General features: G+C 46.6%; 1 long non-coding RNA gene across 1 annotated transcript; it reads right to left on the bottom strand.

Moving 5' to 3' along the window:
• Nucleotides 1-3,310: 3,310 nt before the first annotated feature.
• LOC143370303 (uncharacterized) lies at nt 3,311-4,642 on the bottom strand. The gene is made up of 3 exons (XR_013085591.1): nt 3,651-4,642; nt 3,511-3,569; nt 3,311-3,440 (listed from the first exon to the last, which is right to left on the bottom strand). It is a non-coding gene; the product is annotated as an uncharacterized LOC143370303 (long non-coding RNA).
• Between the last annotated feature and the right edge of the window lie 1,335 nt (nt 4,643-5,977).

The following is a 5,977-nucleotide window of genomic DNA, read 5'->3' as shown; positions in this document are numbered from 1 at the left end:
GTCCGAATTGTTTATTTCAGACGATTCATTTTCAATCAGCGGCAGTCGTCGCAAAGCGCTTGATTAATAATTGCCAAAACTGGTTAAATATGTAAGTTTTACAACGTAATGGCACTTATGAATATACATTTTCCTAAGCTTTCCTGAAAAGATCCTAAACATGCACGATTTTTTGCCTCCCTATTGGTCATGCGGCCGGCCTATTTAGTACAATATGCCAAGAGATTTTATATACGTTTTATTTATTTTTTACTATGTTCCACCAATCCGACCCCTCTGTAACTTAAATAGATAATACTTAAGTTGTTTGCCAAAACAACCCCCCAAAAATGAATTCCTTTATTTTCACCCTTAAAAATTGATCTACAATTTCGAAAAAAATATATGTGGTAGAGCTAAAAAGTACCTACTATTTGCATTTTTAAACATTCAAATATCTTAAGTAGTTCCTGAGAAAAAAAATAGTAAAGTTTAGGGTTGTTATCCCCATATCACCCTAACGAGAGGGGGTAGAAATCTGAAATTTTTCTCAGTGGTTTTTTAGGCAAAGAGTATTATTTAGAACACATAAATATTAAAATTGGTGCTGGGGCCGTTTTCCTTAAGCTTATCCGGCTAGACCCTTTAAACGATGAAGATGAGGATGACTGAGATCGACTGTCTGTCGCCGCGCGCGGATGTGTTTCTGTTTTTCAGTCGTAGCACACTGTCTTACTGAGTTATTGTTCTCGCTTCGATCATTCTTGCCTCCGATTTCTGCCGCTGTGTAATTTCCTTTTGGAAAGCAGTCTAGTCGTTTACGAGTGACTAAGTAGTGTTTTCTACTATCTATCCCATAACTGCTGCCATTGGCAGCCAGGACCTACACAGGGACCCTGAGGACCCTGTTCAGGATAATGGAGATGGTTCCGTTATCAATTTAGCTGATTTACACAACTCCAAATTGGTAAGCAACTCTGTTTTTACCGAACCCTTCTCTAACATGATTCCGAATACCGCCAAGCGCCCTGCGGAGAGCGCTATAGATTCTCAACTTTTAAATTCCTCATCCGAAATATCGGACCGATCTCCGTCCGCGGACATATCAAAAGCAGGGGTCCTCAATCCCCCCGGTACAAAAAAGACTAAGAAAAGGAGAGATAAGCCTCCCATCGACGGTCTCAATTCTGTCCACCAGTCTTCGAGCAGTGCGCCTCCTTCTCCATCCTCAATCCCGATTTCCCCCCCTTTAATCTGTTTCGAATTCCTATTCGAACCTGGAAGTCTCCCCCAATGTCGTTGTTTAGAGCCGTTTTAACGCCCTGGCCGCGTTTAAACCAGATCATACGATCCCGTCTACTTTGACTACTTTGACCTCTGAGCTCAAAATAATGCCGCCGGAAGTCTCCATTTCCTCACCATCCAAAACAAACCAGCCCGCCGGCCCGCCAGGTGTGACTAATACAGCTCCACGCGCTACCGTAAACACTAACACTAGACCCCCCCCCCCGTTATACATTTCAAATTTCTGCTACAGCATCCCGAAATTCGAGCGTGAGCTCGCTCAAGACTTCGGCAAGACCTTTAGCATCAAATACTTGGGCAATAAAATTAGACTACAATTTGATAACACCGATTCTTTTATTAAATTCAAAGAGGCGCTGAACAACGATAAAGTTCCCTACTTCACCTTTTCACTCAACGCGGAGCGTACGCTCACCATGGTCCTTAAGGGCCTCCCCGAGATTCCTGTTGAGGAAGTTTTAATTGAGCTTAAACATAAGGGGCTAAATCCTGCTTCCTGCTCAATTCTCAGCCCTAGAGGTCGTAATGGTCCTTCCAATTAAGCCCTGTACAGGGTGTCACTTCCGATGGGTATCGCCCCCAGCACAGTCAACACGGTCTTCAGCACTCGCATCTATTGGGAGAAATTTCTCTCTAAAAGAAATTACACCCAATGTTATAGATGTCAGGCCTTCGGTCATTCCGCTTCCAACTGCAGATTGACTCCTAAATGCGTTAAGTGCGCAGGCGCTCACCACTCTTCTGACTGTCCGAAAACTCGGGATTCCCCTCCCACCTGTAGTAACTGCTCGGGTCCGCACAGAGCCAACTATAGTCAATGTCCTTCTCTACTAAAATTTCTAGATAAGCGTAAAAACAAGCCTACTACTTTTAACGGGTTACTAATTAATAACACACTAAAAACTAAAGCCGATCTCCCCCCCCCTGTTATCCCCCCTCCTATCATCCCCCATCCTCAGTCCTCGTTCCCTCCCCCCTTCCCTTGCTACTCCGATGCCGTCACCGGGTTCCATAGATTCCCCACCACTTCCTCCTTTCCTCTCCCTGCGACCCATGGGGAGTCAGCTGGTCCGCGCTGTGACAGTGGGTCCCCATTTAACGTTCAATCCATGTACGATTTAATGGCTACTTTTAAAGAACTTCATTCCATCGTCAACGTTGAACACATGCTTTCACTTACTCAATCTCTAATCGAGAATCTCAGACCCTGCCGCACCCTGGCAGAAAAATTTCAAGTCTTTTTTACAGTAATGAGCAAATTGGACACTATCGATGTCGCTTCCTAAAATATTGCTGTGGAATGCTGGTTCGCTTCCTCGGAAACGTAACGAGTTGATCCTCGCGTTGGCCGGGCTGCGTGCCGGCATTATCCTGGTCACCGAGACCTGGCTTTCTCCCACGGATGTGTTTTCCCTCCCGGGCTACTCGATGGTTCGCGCGGATCGCCCCACTAGGGGTGGAGGCGTTGCTATTTTTATACATAATACAATTAGGTACACCAGTCTCCCGTCCACTGGCTTTCCGTCGTGCGAGGCGTGTTTCATTAGGCTTGCGTCCCCTCGGATTACGATTGGTGCCTTTTACGCACCCCCCGCGGCTATCAAGGATTTGGGTGTTTTTGACTCCCTTACTCGAATGGGATCTCCTTTCCTGGTTGGGGGTGACTGGAACGACAGACACAGCTTCTGGAATAATTACTCTTCCAACAAGGCTGGCCGAGTACTCTACGATCACTACTGTAAAAATCCTTACCGCATCATACATCCGGACACTTTCACCTGCTACAGCGGATCCATTCGTCCATCTACCATAGACTTCTTCATTACGGACTTCCACTCCAACTTCAACTGCAATACCACGAACGACTTCGATACGGTGCACCGTCCCGTCGTTATATCCGCAACTCACAGTTTCGCCTTTCCCGGTATTGACTCCACTATTGATTGGGAGACCTTCAAAACACACACTCACCGTCACCGTATCAAGAACACTCCTCCATCCACCACGGATATTGACGATGCGACGATCCTACACGCTTGTCGCCGGAAAGCCACTGTTGTTTCTACGACGACAAACAAGGAGGCTCACCTCCTCACCGATTCTACACTCTCCTCGCTGATCCGGCACCGCCGAGCCTTACGTCGTAATTGTCAACGCTACGGCACACACATTATTACTCCGGCGATCCGTGATCTGATGGCAACCATTCGCAAACGGATATCTCACCTTCGCATTCTCCACTGGGACCGCACCCTCAGATCGTTCACTAAGACGGATCCCACGTTCTGGGCAACGTATAGGAAAATTACCACCACAAAAACATCTAGGACGCTGCCTCCTCTCCGCGAAGGACAGGACATTATTACCTCTGACATTGGCAAGGCGGACCTACTGGTCTCTACCTTTATAAGGACACACGATGGTGCGGCACAGCTACCTTCCCCGAACGCTGCCTTGGTCGCCAGATATAATTCCACGCTGAACGATGCACCTGCCGAGGGGGTATCTGGCGTCCCACTCTCTCCTGAACAAATTTTTAATTTTATTAAAAGCATGGCCCTTAGGAAGGCCCCCGGGGGTGACGGCATCTCGGTGCCTATGCTGAAACACTCCTCGCGCAAAATCTTACTTCAATTGTATTATATCTTTAGATCCTCGGTCTCTCTGGAATATTTTCCCACGGCTTGGAAAACGTCCAAGGTCATCCCTATCCCTAAACCCGGTAAACCGCGCGAGCTGCCCAGTAGCTACCGGCCAATAAGCCTTTTGCCAATTCTCGGCAAACTGCTCGAAAAATGCATCCACGCGTATCTGAACCAATTTCTGTTAAACAATAATATCATTATTGATCAGCAGTTCGGCTTTCGCGAGGGTCACTCCACTATTCAACAAACCATACGCATTTCTCGGCACATTACTCACCAATTAAACACCAATCGCAGCACCGCTATGGTTCTTCTTGACGTATCCAGGGCGTTCGACTCAGTTTGGCACGACGCCCTGATATACAAGCTCAGTCTGGCTGGTTTCTCGACGGGCTTCATTAAACTTATAGCGTCTTATCTTACGGGCCGTTCGATGTACGTCTCATACATGGGTACTAATTCCAACACACATCGTGTGCTGGCTGGAGTGCCGCAGGGCTCTATTCTCGGCCCTTCGCTTTTTAATATTTATATTAATGACTTACCTAAGCGAGCCGAATGTGAGCTCGCCCTTTACGCGGACGATACCGCGTTATTCACTTCTTCATGGCACCTTTCTCCCATGGTCCACCGACTCCAGACCTATCTAGACCACGTCCTACTGTTATTTTCTGCCTGGAAGCTACAGATTAACCCGGATAAAACCGAGGCGATTATTTTCTCCACCCGCACCTCTGTCCTTTCGGCTGTGGACAATCATATATTTTGCATTGGTAAGCATACTATCCCCTGGAGTAAACAGGTCAGATACTTGGGAGTTTTATTGCAACAAAAAATGTCCTGGAACGCTGCCATCTCCGACCGTATTGGCAAGGCTCTTAAAGTCACTGGTTTTTTATATCCGCACATCAGCCATAGGTCTCCACTCAATCTGCGTTTACGAATAGGTATCTACAAAACCTGCATTCGCCTGGTACTCACCTACGGCGCCCAAGTTTGGTGGAACACCACTAAAACCAACCGAACTAAGCTACAACGCCTTCAAAACAAAATTCTAAAAATTATCACCGGTTCTCCCACACTCTACTCCACTGGGACTTTGCACTCCGATACCGACGTTTCACGTATTCATGAATTCACTCTAAGTATTATAGATAACTATCAGGTCTCTGACCACATCAATCCGCTGGTCCGCCGCACTGCCCCTTTCGATATTAAAAAAATACCTTATAGGGTTAAAATCCCTTTTCCCCTTTCCTGGTAGCCCGACCTTGTTCGTTCCGTGTTTCTATGAATTTGATAATAGCGTAAGCCTCTTAACATTCATCTCTCTGATTCCCTTTATAGCCTCACTAAACGCTCTCCCGCGTGTCACTTGATATTTCTTCTCTTTTCGTGTGTTTTCCGTCTTGTGTTGTCCTGTGCCGTCCCTTAATTATGTTTTTTTTACAGATATCTACTGATACCTGTAACCACGCCTTGCGGTTTTTTGCAAATTTTCCGCAATATCCACTGACTTTGTGCTCAATTTACACGACAATAGGTAATACCACTCATACCACTTGGCTGGTAACTGGGCTCATAGTCCAGAGGGACGGCCCTCAGGGTGTGGATTACTCCCACCCCCACTGAGAGGAAAGGAAAAAAAAGACAGACAGACTGAGACATGGTTCTGCCACCGAACTAACTCATTTCTAGGTCGCTTTAGCTTGCCCGTAGTATAGCAAGTCTAGTACAAATTTATCTAAAATCGACGTCCTGACTTCCAACTCAAATTCTATTTCGAGGTCGCTTTAGCTAGCCCGTCAACTTTCATAGGAAGTCGCTTTCACTAGCCCCTCACCTCCTATCACAAAAAGCGTTGGGCCAGCTGATAGGCACCAATAAGACATTACAAATTCGAGGGAAGGAATCGCCTAAAATCCAACTTCCAGCTGCGGACGCCTTAATTGGCTACCTAGCTACCATCCTAGAAAGCGTGGGCCAGCTGATAGGCAACAGGAAGCCATTACGACTCCGAGAGAAGAAATCTGCATCGATTCAAACTA

The sequence above is a fragment of the Andrena cerasifolii genome, chromosome 6 (assembly GCF_050908995.1).
Source record: "Andrena cerasifolii isolate SP2316 chromosome 6, iyAndCera1_principal, whole genome shotgun sequence".
NCBI classification, from domain to species: Eukaryota; Metazoa; Arthropoda; class Insecta; order Hymenoptera; family Andrenidae; genus Andrena; species Andrena cerasifolii.
This window is presented reverse-complemented; position numbering and strand designations above follow the sequence as displayed.